Here is a 14,408-nt window from a genome sequence, read left to right on the forward strand (position 1 = left end):
TTACAATACTTGCAAGGTAAAGTCATTTTCTATCAAAGCTCTACGCCTTTAATTATATTCTCAAAAATATAAATTTGCATAAAAATCGGCAGTATCATATCTTACATCTTATGAAATGATATACTGTCCTCTTAAGTCATCTTTCGCTTAAATAAGGTCATTGCTGCCAGGTAGCATAAAAATAATTTATTCATATGTATATTAAACAACAAAGTCGAATCTGCATCGAAATTGAAAACATAACGGTTCATATTTCAAATGTATGTGAAATCGATGTCTGGTTCTTTAACCACGTTTTGACCAGACACGCCTATTAATTTGAATAATTAACAAATCAGTATACGTGTATACAGGAAACACAATATCTATATTGGTTTCAACCAATTCAGCAAATTCGTTGATTCGGAAAACTTCCGTTCTTATCGAAACAAAATTTTATGTTAAATGATACACAGTGCCGGAAGCTCCGGTTGATTTATAGTACCAGTACGTGAACTATACTCAAGCAAATACAAACCAATGATCAATGAATAACTGCAGACGATATTTACTACTTTATGAAATTAGCAAACAGAACATTGTAATTGAATTGTACTTCGTCCAGAAAAAGCAAATATCCAAATCGATAAATTATTCTAAATAAATTATCATGCGACTTAAAGCACAGTTCCATTGAACTTTGCAAGTGTCGCTCGATTAACGATTCCGTCGCTGCTACGACTCGATACCTATTTCACTTACATCGAATTAATATACATGAAGCCGATCTTTCCGAGGCGTTTCGCTTAACGAAGCCTGCCTTGTTTTGATAAATTTCCAACGACAGGCTTTCACTGCTCATTATTCTCGTCGTAGATGGCCACGCAGTCGCCGTGCTAATTCCCGAATCGGTCAGAAACATCGATTTCTCAGATCGTGCGCCTATTCGATGCTCGACCAGCGTAAAGTTCATTGACGTTGAACCGTGATTCCATACGCGAAAGCTAACGAACCGGTGTAATTAAAAACATTGCGTTTTCTGCTTCAAGTAATTGAAGAAAATCAGCCAAATATAACTCTCGTTGCGAATTATGTATTCGCATAATATTCTAGAAAGTGCTTGTACGATGTCCGTAAGCGTATTTGTTGGAGATACTACTTCGTCCTACGACTTTATTCTAAAAAAGGTGATGTAATTCAGACAGTTGAAGATAATAGGAGTAAGAATTGCGGCAGATTCTTGGAATTCGCAGCCAGAGTTGTTATTTCTCTTTTTATGAAGATATTACTTGGAAGTATTTTTATATTATTGAGAAAATTGATTGATGGGATCGAAGAGTCATAGAAATGTAATAAGAAAGTACGATAAATCGAAATATTAACATTTAATTTCAATAGGAAAAAATGAGAGATTGAATTAGAGATTTTAGATAGAGGAAGTATCATTGGCTGGTCTGTATGGAAAAAATCTTATGTCGATAATGAAAAGAGTATTTGATATTTCCAGTTAAACTGTATTGGAAGTTCTAGAATTAGCTTTCATAGAATTCATAAATATATATATAAAATAGAAAAATATATTATAACTAATTGGAAAGTGAATATCAAATGATAATAGTCGCAGAGCCAATAACAATACTTTGTTCATCTACTGTACGAGTAAAAGTAAATTAAAGTATTTTATGTAATTAAATACAGTAATCTGTTAATTGATACTTCAATGAAACCCACATTCATACCGCAATAGGAGAAAGTCAATTATATGAGTATTGCAATAAATTGCGAAAATCACGCCATAACGAAATATATTATAGAATTTCTATTTCTTCTTTGAATTTTTTCAAAAAGAAATCTATCGGCGAAAATAAAATTGAGCTAACATACATATCATATACCAGTAAATCACGGCCTCCCGTGATCGGCGTTAATTGGATGCGTTGTCATCGGAATGCCGAATTCCAAGAAGAAAGTACGCTTTCATGGATGCGGTTAATTATCCATGCTCGATCGGTGACAACGAATAGCGTGCCGCAGAAATGTCAACGACGAATGTCGCGAATGGAAAGTACCAACATAGTCTATTGTCGACGCACAACGCAGTACGGCGATATATTGTTTCTCACGAGCCTCACGAACTACGTCGCTTCTTCCATGCGAGCGTTCGCGAACATAGGTCGTTGTAGACAAAGGAGGTGAATTTTTATAGTACTACCAACTCGCCACATTTAAATACACTAATTATCATTTTGATAATTACGATTAAAATGATAATTACGGTAGGACGAAAATAAAAGTACAGGCTTTTTGGTTTTTCTAGTTTTCTAATAAAAGTTTTTTAAAGCAAAGCGTAAGAATAAGATATCAGACCGCGTCGTATTTAGCTCTAAAGTCTTATAAGGAAAGTGCACAAATTCTATATCGATCGACGTTCTTGCTTTAATGCATCATATGGAAAAAAATCAGGATATTCGGTTTCCTTCTTTCTATCCTAAATATGGTACCCAGACTTTTTCTTTCTTTCGTGAAATTTCCAGTCGCAATTGACCGAGCAACGACCACAGGCGGCTGCCTACCGCGGGAATTCTAATTAATCGTCGAACGGATTTGCATTCGCACTAAAGTCACGGTCTCGTGGGAAACGGCTGCGGTGCGCACTATAGTTCTTAGAAATGACGTAAGGATAATGATGTAGCGCGCTCGCGTCTGAAGAAGTGCATCGTTAGCCGCGCGTTAAAGGAACCGAGAAGTCGCGAGGCCTTTCTCAAAACATCGACCGATCCACTAGAAGGATTAACGACGTGGTTGATCTTGAGTAGGTTTTGTCGACAAACAGAAAGATTCTAGATAAGTTTCATCGAGGAGAGTTTCCTAGGTATCCATGATGATCGACAAAGACCCTTTCTGTGTGTGAAATATCTTGGGAATAAGCGATATTGAGAAACGTGTGACGCCATACGATGAATATGCAGATATTGATGACACAGAAGATACTATTGTTCGGTTTACTGCTTCTGAGAAATTTTAAGCAACTGAGAATGTCTTCGGTAGCAATAACAAATTTTCGACAGATGTATGAACGCCTCTCTATCGCTCAGGAATGATTCATTTTTCTCGAATAGGCGGCTTACACACACTGAATATTATATTCGTGTATCGTGTACCGTGTACATATATCGTGTGTCGTATACATGATGTCCTGTATGTCTAAACTTTACAGAATATTCATGTCTTACAAACTATCTGTCGACACAAACAAGCCATCCATACAGGTACACGTCTCTATACAATATCTCTAAGTAGGTCTCACACGCCTTAAGGGCAGATTGTAGATGAAACGACTTTTGAACATATATATACCGTACATATTATGTATACATAGTCTCTGCATAATTGCGGTCTTTCAACGATATTATAATTAATTTCGTCATAGATTAAATATGTGACTGAATTCGATTCATTAAGTGCCCTCACATTCATGGATTTTACGGTTTCCACATAACTGCTAATATATACGATCTTTTGTAATTAATAAAAAAACCTACAAGTAATCCGAGTGAAATACAACAACAATTAATAAAGAAACAATTCTTAAATATTTACAATGTAAAAATGATTTAAAGTAAACACTGGTCACTTCGATAATACCCAATTCATGTTTTCATCGTAACTGTAACGTCATAAATATTATTAATAGCTAACCTAGACTACAGGGCCATGAAAGGCTCGTTCGTAACGCAGCATCCAAGCAAGATATTATATTTAGAATTTCTTCTGTCTTAAACGTACAGTCAGATTTATAGCCGTTTACTTTTAAAAGCGAATACAGGCACGTGTGCGTATGCAACGGAGTGCCTGAAGGAAAAGCGTGCGCCTTGAAGACGGAATCTCGCGAGCCGCGAGTCGCGAGAGAGTGAAAAACGAGCGTCGACCATCTAGATACGGTCTAGAAATTTACTACTTTTTTTTCTCTTATTTCCCACTTCTCCATTGCAGTGTTTGAATATTATATATACACCATTTAACCTTCCATTATTTCACAATTCTTTCACGTATCCTTTATCACACGCAACGTGCACCACTCGCATCTGCTACTTTATTCCCTCGGTATGCAAACAGCTATAAACAGCTATAAAATCTGCTTTATCTTTTCTTCTGCTTTCGAACGATCGTTGTTCGAACGCTTCTATAACTCGCGTAAAACGAGCGCGACCCATATACCTCTGCTCGACGCGAGATTTATACGAACGTTCGCGGGAAGATTTCGCGCGACCTGAGCTCGTAGCCGTGGATAACTTACGAATTACAGGTTTACGAGCTCGGTACTCTTGTATTTCCTCGAGCAAGTCACTCAGTCGAGTTTACTCGCCTCTCGGATGATCGTCTCGGTGTTCCCGTTACGACTTTTCGAATCTCCGACGTTTCCGTTATAGATTTGATAAACCGGTTCCTCGTGACTCCAGCCAAATTCCCGAAATTTTGGGTTACCAGTGCGACGCACACACACGTTATGTAAAGTTCGTCATTGGTTAACGGTATATGGGAACGAATCGCGGCTTACTTTCACGTGGACCCCGTCTCTTATCGAAGATAAACGCTATCGAAGCTGATTTTATGCACGCTACATCATCTGGCATTCGCTGGATAGAAGCTAAAGAATCATGTACCGAATCACTGAGATCAATATCGCGTCAACAACGTTCAAATTGGACATAGATGAGCGATATGATATTGTTGCAATTTTGTCACCGATATGATATTCTCCAATAGCAAGGTATGCGCTATTGTGCACAGGAGTGCGTTGCGTCGTTAGAAATATGAAGAAATTGAAGAATCCCATGACGCTACGATTGTGAGATTTCAGCAACGTCACACGACACAGTTTTACTGAACTTAGATTATCCGAAAATTGTTAATACGGTATTGCTATATTATATATATAATATACCTATATTATAGACAAAAAGTTCTATAAGTCGATCTTTGGAGAACATTTCTCTATGCTATGTTACAACATTATAAATTTCCAAACCTTCATGAACATATACACCTTACAACATATATTCTCTAGTGATGATACATTTTAACGTTCAGAGATTTCTCTAACAGAATTTACCTTGTCCGCTCGTACCATCCCTCTCCTGAATTCTCCATTAAAAATCCATAAATAATACGTCGACGTTGGTCCTCGGTATGAGCGAACACCTTAACGCGACAGGTGATAATCGAAATCGCGATTACGCCTCCATCGCGCGTTCTTCCGCCTCTCTACATGGATCCCTGGGTTACCGTTACGCTCAGAGACTTCGAAACGAAGCGCTTTTTGCTTGGCGCGGTTATGGCGCTTGATGCACTGCTGGGTACTTTTACGCCAGCTGTTCTGCGAACGGTTCTGCCGCACCATCGCGAAGACAGCGAACGAGGTTTTCGAAGCGCACAGTTTGGATCTTGCAGACAAATGGATGGACGTTAGCGCACGTGATAGGTAAGAATGTGATCGATATCGATCGGTTCGAGGTGTGGTATCGATGAATGGTTTTGTTTTCGATCGAGAATGTGGTTTAAGACAGTTATTGTATTACCAAGCATTTCTAACTGATTGTTTTTCATAATCTTCTGTTTCTATTATATATTACCTTTCTAATTTAGTTTAGTTATATATAGTATCAAATGTATAAAACGTTTCTAATGTGTATAATAAATGCATCAGTGTGCAAGATCGTTAGTACATGACCCGAGTGGAAAGTTAGGCGAAAACGGCACGGAACGTGTTAAACTGATATTATTCTGACAGCTCGTTATATGATTTATTGGAACATGCGTAATGTATAATGCACTACATTTTGATGTGAATGTATGAGGGAAATTTCGAGAAGTCTATGTATCGAAATTTTTTAATAGCGATACCTGACTATATTGCGGATAGATAGTAACTTTAGCGCGAAAGAAACTATGCTCGTGGATTTTCTATCGGACATTTAAGGTTTGTAAACCTACCCATTTTCACTTATACAATTTCTAATCTAGTTTCTCAAATTTATCATGGTATATAATGTGTTTTAAAGTGACAAACACGTAGTGAATTAGTCCGTGGAGTTTACAATGGAACAAAGGCATCTTAATGAACCCACATTCGTTCCGGAGATATAAAGATTTCTTTTGCACGAAAAGATGTTTTTAACTATGCACATGTTATTCTAATGCGCTCCTGCGTTCAAAGATCTCTGGAAGTTTTCATCTTACCCGGTATTCATCAGCTCATTTAAGTTCTTCCATATCCACAGAGAGAAGTCTGAATAGGAATTCACGCCTCGTTCTACAAGAATACTCATTTTCAAATAATGCTATTGCTAGCAAGAACACGTTTAAAACGGTTTGATGTAAATGACCTTGCGACACGAATCGTTATACGTTCTTCAAGTTCGATATTTCTACAATCGCTACAAAAAGTATTAGAGTTTTAATATCATTTTTGTAATATCAAATTTTCATATTCGTACGAAAGTATTACTAAAAATTAATTCGTACGTAAATGCTATAATAAATGCCACGGTGTGCAAATACTCTTTATAATCATAATACTTCCAACTCTCATAAACTCTCCCATACTTTTCGCATTTTTATCCTTTCTTTTTACCATTTAACCGACTATCTAAATTTATACTCACAATTTTAAAATATCTTTCGCGGTCAGAACTTGCATTCGAATTTTCCAAGAAACTCTTCTATAAGTTCAACATGGCGCGACGATGTTCAACGATGGCAAACTTACGGAGGACTTCGATGACTCTCGATGTACTAGAAGGGACATCGAAACTCGGTGAACGAAACAAGAGGAAATAAGGAGACCGGAGAGAAGGTTGAACGGATCGAAGAGGAGGTTAAACCTGGTGGTCGCCGTTGCTGTCGCCATGGTGGCCTCTTTGACCCGCTTTCTCTTTTCCCACCCGATTTGTCTCGTGGACATGCCTGCCGCGTTTTCTTTAACCGGGAAATTCACGATGCCGGCCTCGCCACCTGCCGTGCCATGCTCGACCGTGCTAACGTCCTCCACCGGAGAAGCCGCGCAAGAACGAAAAACCGGAAGTCGAGAACCGGCCAGTCCAAGTGGGTCGAACAAGTGGGCACACGCTCGCGCGAATTCCGATTATCAGCTAGGCTTGCGCGAACGGTTCGTTCAACCTTTACGCATTACATCGCGCTGAGCACTTTCGAAAATCGCTCGACAAGTGGACGCGATCGATTCTGCAATATTGTGGCGTGATGGGTAAAGAGAAGGGGACATTCCGCGTACAAGAGTTCGATTGAAATTTAAGAATCGGATAAGTGTGTCGTTTAGGGATTGATAGTCGTGGTGAGTAAGTTATGTGATTCCTCTTGTGATCTAACGATCGATTGTTTCGTCAGGAACGTAGATATTCGAGAAGTTGGAGACAGAGGAATTATAGTACTTATGTTTCGAAAGTTGAAGAACTGAAATTGTTGGAATGTATTTCTTTGTTGTGACTACATGTATCATGTAATCATTCATTTTTAGTAGAAATCTGGGTTCTGAAAAATGTAGAGGTTCGATAAAGATCACTGTATCTAATTGAAGCTTTCGAATCTTAAAATTAATGTGTGAACGATAAAAAACGATGTTTTATTTTCACGATATGAATGACCCTGACAATTTTTTTAAAAAGAAGTAATTAGAAATCGTCTAACTATCGTCAGAAAACACGGTGTTTTGTAAGACACGAAGTTATCTTGAGAAATCTACCTTGGGTAAACTGTTTTGACCGTGACTTATTTGGAGAATATGTTTCTACTTGTGATTTCTTCTTCTTAAAAATATGTTTCGCTTAAACATAAATTAAATGTAAAGAATTAGAAATTTCAAATTTTCAGATAAATTTTACGATAAAATATTCACCAATTACACGATACTTTTTACTTCAATAAATTTTATCGTAATAGTATGAATCATGATGTCTCACAATTTATCTAATCCGTTATATATGGACGTTCTTACAAATGGCACTAATTTTTGTTTGGAAATATTTCCTGATTTTGATTTATTTTCCCATTACGCGTATAAATTACTTCAACGAATAATACATATTTAAAAACAACATTAAAAATGTAGCTGTCGAGAAGATTAATAATATTGTATGGAATATTTTCTAGTTCTGACCTACTTTTAACCTACAATCAACATAAAGAACTATCTATTCTATCTATATTCCAGGATAGACGTCATTTACATGTTATATCATTCACTTTAAACGCTAACGAGGTAGATCGCTTAAAATAGAACTTAATTATACATTACTCTTTAAAGTAAAGATTCGTTTCTTTCTCTCCAAAAAAAAAAAGAGATTTATTATCTCATGGTATAGGTAAAAGTAATCAGCAATCAATAATTCATGTATCATTTAAATGAAATCATAAGTTCCAAGACAGCCGAGATTAAATCGCATCTGAAATCCTCGCATCATCAATTTGATATCTCACGATATCTATTTGTGTAAAACAGCTGATATTGCTGAAGAATAATTCGAAAACAACCTAAAGGAATTGAAATTATGCCGGCTGTAGTTCAATTACGATTTTCATCGACCTGATTTCTTGAATTACCAATAGAGTCAATGCTGGCCGCGAAGATCATTTGAATGTTTATTTGCGTGCAGGCCAAATAAGCATCGCGAATAAATAGAACATGAAGCGTGACATGCCGCCTGACCATAAGTGTCGATTTCGAGCAGCACGAAGCCGGCGAACAGATCGGAAAGAAAGTCGGCGACGCTGAACGATGAAGTGGGACGTACTTCTGCCGCGTTTATCATCGATCATTTCACCTTCTTCGTCAGGAGGTCTTCAGGATCGGCGAAGTGGGTTGTCCGGCTCTTCTCATACTCGTGCGAATTAGTTTCACGAAAATTTATGTCGCGTGCATGAAACGTGTTGTCGATTAAAATCGACGCTCCGACGTGCGATGTTCAACGTGCATCTTTTGTACTCAATAACTTTCATCGTGGAAGAAACGTACATTGAAGAGAAAATCTCTTTATTTCTATGAAATCGTGATATTAAAAGAATTAAAAAAAATTTGCTATGGCGTGCACCCACATATAGTGTTCTATCCTATTTACCTTTCATAATTATGATTCTGTACTTTCCAATATCAGTCTATGAATTCATATAAGTTTTAATATTTACCATTTGCCAGCAAGTACACTTAATGATCTTATACTTCCTCAGTTATCATGGAAGAATTCAGTATTAATATTCCTTAAACGCTTGCTCGGCTTCTTTATCGGATCAGCTTTGTATCGGATTTTATCATTCTACTTATGGATTTTTCAATTTTCTGACATATTTATTATAACAGATAAGTAAATAAATGAAATATACACTCGATATACCGTTTTTACCGATTCAGCTCAACTACGTAAATCACTTGATCCGTTTTTGCAGGTTTTCTATAGATCGCGAAAATGATATCGCGCGGCTCGGCATTCTGTACACCGATCGAAACGCAAGATTTAATCGATAATTAATCGCGAAACGCGCACGCCGATTCAGGGGACTGTTGCAGCTTCTACTGTCAATTACGTTGCGTTACAAATTACGTTTAATTGGCGTGCGTTCACGATACAGTTCGATACGATCGAATAGGACATTTTTTCTTCCATCGACAGTAGCATTTCTGTCGCTAAAACGAGCTGACGCGTGTTCGCGTTTCGTGTACCGCAAATTGGAATTAATCTAATTAATTTAGTGGACGCATTCCGAAACTGAATTATTTGTTGGACAAAATTCTGAAGTTTTAATTGCTTCTCTAGTCCGGTTGTCCGGTTGAAAAATACGATACAGCCACGTGAGTGTTTCGAGATATTAGATTGCGTTTACGTTTCATCGTGTCCACCTGCTGCTACATATTTCTTGTTGAACCTTCGACGTGGAACGTGAACCATATCGGGTGACATAACTAAGCCAGAGTAACGTTAACTTGGATTGAAAAAACAGTGCAATTTATATTTTTGTGTAGAGTGCCAGTTGAAAAGCTGCTTAAATGGTATTGGCACATATATTTGGATTACACAGGATGTTAAAAGGAGAGAAACATAGGGATTAGGTGACATGTTTGCGTTTGGTAAGTAAAATATGGTATGTAAATTCCAGATATTTACTTTCGACTCGATTCGATGAAAAAACAAGGAAATCCGTAAGTTCGTAAGTTCCTGCCACTTCTCCGTAGTTTATCCATGTTTTAGACCAATTACTTGTGTAATATTAATATCAACTAAAATCCACGAACCGTATAAAAATATTTATTGCGCTAAATGCAACAGCGGCTTTTTATCCTTACGCAATAACCATGAAGCCAATTATTCAATTATCAACCATCTAACAACTGTAACTAAATTAACTGTAATTAAATAAATCATGAAAATAAGATGTTAGTATAAATGATAAGCACGATTAGTAAATCGTTTTGAAAGAGCGCAAACGACCTGAAAAAAGCAATTTCGCTGCAGCCTACTGGTCTTGAATAACCTCGACGACTTTCTAGACTCAATAAGATCGCGTGAAGCTCGCCATAAAGGCGAGAATTACGCGAGAATCATAATGAATGCAGCATCGACATTACGTGAACGATAATACACCGATAACGTTTGATACGAGGCAGCGAGGAATTGAAAAGAATCCCTTTTCATCAATGCATCTTGATGCACAACACCGCTTCGTATATACCAGGAAATTACAACAGCGCTTTCCGTTCGTTTGTGTTCTGTTATGTCAGCGGCGCTGTGCGATATCTAACGTTAGTTTCATATTGTTAACTATGCGGAAGTAGCCACGTGACTTCCTATTCTGCGTTTTCTCATCGCGCGTCGCGGCACTCCGAGCAACAAGCGGAATCTCCGTGTTCTTGAAATTCATTAAGATCGAGAATTGTATGAACAAATCAACAAGTATATAAGAATTGCATAGACAAGTCATCGAAGTTTGGGATTTCTTACTAGTAATTTCTTACATTTGTGTAATATATAAATTTGCATAAAAATTCAAACAAACGTATGTGTACACACTTTTTGGTTAGGCACAGTGTTCACAGATACAGATTTCCTATTAGTACGTGATGCATATATTACAACAGATTTAAGAAGCGTACTTGGAACTTTGTATTCGAGTTAGCTGCACGCGTCTAACGTAAAGCAAATGAACCTTCCGTTATAAAAGTAGGAGACAATATATACGGTACGTATGCAGCGAGATAAAATTGGTATTTTCTTGTACATTTTTTTTTCATCAAAGAAGGTAATAAATGTTTATACATATTCCCCAAGATCTCAATAAGGACATTTTCAATTTTGAAAATTTTAGATCTATTATTTTGCTCGCGAGGTATACACTTTTTTTTTATAAAGCAATCTTTGCCTCACCGTACATCACGCCTCGCTGTGATCTACTCTCTCTTACTCGTACCACTTCACTTATAAAAACTAGAGAAACAAGAAACAGGCTAATGAAATCCCTGCTTCAAATTATATCTAAACGTTGCAATCAAAGAAGACCAGACACACTAGACACATAAATCAAAGTGGAACATTCGATAATAGAGACATTTAACACCAAGACTTTGGTATTGTTAGGATCGCCAATTACTCACATAATTAATATACCGTCTACACGTGATTCATTCTTAATAGGATCATAACAGAGCAAATCAACCTGTATGGTTGGTTTTCAAGCTAACCGTGACATGTTTTCGTGTGCCAACTGATGAAATGAGTTGCATACCCGTCGATCTTATTTCTCTACAGCGAGAAAAACAGTACACAGTTACGACAGAGCCAGCCGCAGATTACCTCCCAACGAATGTTCTCTCTAATCTTTGCTTCACGAGAGATTCAGTCTCCGGACGGTCGTTATGTCAGAACATTGACCGTAACGCGGTGTTCCCTTTTTTTTTTCTCCTCTGCTTCTAATGAAACACGTTAAGAAACCAAGGAAAATTGTCACTAAGTAAATGACTCCCGTAAATGTACCTGTTGCAAAGAGGCTTTAAGAAACGCGTTGCGAAACGCGGCCATTACATTGCTTTACTGGCAAATATTGTACGAGGCGTTCTCTCTTGCATCAAAGGTTCAACCATTTCCACAATACGCGCCATGGTATATGTAAACTTCAGCGAATAATCAAATTAATTAAAGTTACGACGGTGGAATCAGTAATGTTGAATTTTAAACTTTTCCTTTATGGCTATACATATATGAGCATCTCGTTAAATTAAACGATCATTTTAAGGTTTCTAGATGTTTCTTTTTAGTTTAGAGCTGAACAAAAGTATCTATAAACTTGGATTATTACCATTATTATTGTTTTGTTACGTAAGATAGTGGTATAGTACGAAACTATTAAGAACAAAGCAAAAGTAGCACGCAAAAAGAAGGTTCCTATGATTTCTAACGTTTCCCGTAGAAGGACGATGAATGAACTAGGGAAAGTAGCACGGTGCAGTATACAGTAACGTTGATAATAATAATTAATAACGGAACGAAATGGAAAAATTAATTCTATTTCAATTCATGTTGCCAATTAAATCGCCACTGTTGTACATTTTACGTTTATTCAAAATAGGATAAAAGTTAAAATTAGTTCATCTGATGTTGTAAATAAACTCTCGCAGCGGAAAGAAAGTAGAACATCGAGTCTTGCATTGAATATTCCCAACCGACTTTATGTTCGATTGTTTCCATTCCGGTGGTATCGAACGATGTGGAATCGATTCGATAAATATCATACTTGTGCGTAATCCTTGTACGATCAGCAAGATCCGCGTATAATTTCCATGAAACCTGCGTGGTATAGAGAGATCGCAAAGCAGAGACATCGATTTCGAACAAACCATTTGAAACAAATTCAACGCGAAAATCAAGTCCCACATCGAAATCTTTCCGCAAATATGTATTGTTTGCAAAAGATATACGATATCGAATTTTTATAAAACGAAAGCCCGTGCTTGTTATTCGAAACATGAAACTCAGTCTTGCGTTTTACATTCTATAAACAGAGTAGAGTGTGAAGCGTTTGCACGATTTACTAACGTAGAAATTAAAATAAAAATTTCTCACTATATTACACAGAATTGTCAAAATCCGATTCCAAATAAACCCCTTCACGAGTGACCATACATAATACACTCGTTTTTATCGGATCAATACAAAGAATCCTCGATAACAGTTTTTCGACTCGCCCTGTGATCGAGCTACAAGCCACGAACGAGCCAGGCACGTTCACGTGAAACGCGTTGATGGAAGCAATATGCGAAATCCCTAGGGACAGCGAGCTGTAGTGAATGCATGATTACTCGGCAGCCTGTTGCAAGAAGAGGCGCGTGTAATTCGGTCTCTTCTCTGTAATTTCGCGAAATAGACCGCGCGGCCACACGCGCATCGATAAGGGCGCGCAGCACGCGGTCGCACATATCGACGTAGGCGCACGTGTACGGTAAAGCAGAAAACTCGATGCAAACGGAGAGGACACGTAACGAGGACACTGTCTAGGGTGGTTGTCGAAGAGGAAGAAAAAGATAGTGGCAAACAGTGGAGGAAGACCGGTTTTCAAATAGGGACAACTAGGGAGCGTGATCCCCTACGCGTTGTCGTAAGATCGTTTTATCGGATCTACCGTTATGTCGATTCGTTCTGCATCGACGCCGTGAACGATTCTCTTCTCTGTTCGACGCCGACGTCTTATGCACGATACTCGCATGGCAACACCGGAAACCTTGCAGTAGGACCACATGGGACGCCGTCTACGTCATCGATCGATGCCAGTCAACTGGTCGATCCAAACTGGTCAGCCAGAGAGAGGTGATCTAACTGTAAATCTAACGCTTTTCGCTCGACAACCCGTCGCTGGCCGGTAGCCGTCGTCGTCGTCGACGCGAATCAAGTGTATCACGCGAGTGGCGTAAATAGATAGCTACCGTGGCCGACAACGGCTCGAACTTGCCATTCGATACCGTTCGATTGGACCGTGTCGAAACGTTCGTGTCGAGCGATCGCGGTGTCAGCGACTGATTTGCATAACAAATCGACGCGACGTTTACGAGGACTGCTAGGCAATGCAGGTTATAGGGAGTCGATATTTAAAGCACGTCAACGGGTTACATACGGGACAATAAATGACATCGTTTCACGTTTCATTTTGATACCTTTGATGAGATTTTTACTCATGAACGCGTCGATGACAGCGAAAGCCAGCTATTCGCGCGCGAATGCGGTCACAGAAGTCATCGTTCTACGTGTCGCGGTATTTGGTGAAATCAAGACCAACGATTCGCAAATTTTTTCGGCATCCTGTCCCTCTGACCTTTGAACACTCCTTTCAGCTTTTACGGTCGAGAAGTATATCGAGTGATTTCACGAAGTCAAAAA

At 38.2% G+C, this 14,408-nt stretch overlaps 1 protein-coding gene across 8 annotated transcripts in view; it reads right to left on the reverse strand.

Moving 5' to 3' along the window:
• LOC122568787 overlaps positions 1–14,408 on the reverse strand; it is a 39,599-nt gene that overhangs the window by 22,073 nt on the left and 3,118 nt on the right. The window lies entirely within an intron of this gene.

The sequence above is a fragment of the Bombus pyrosoma genome, linkage group LG6 (assembly GCF_014825855.1).
Source record: "Bombus pyrosoma isolate SC7728 linkage group LG6, ASM1482585v1, whole genome shotgun sequence".
Lineage (NCBI taxonomy): Eukaryota > Metazoa > Arthropoda > Insecta > Hymenoptera > Apidae > Bombus > Bombus pyrosoma.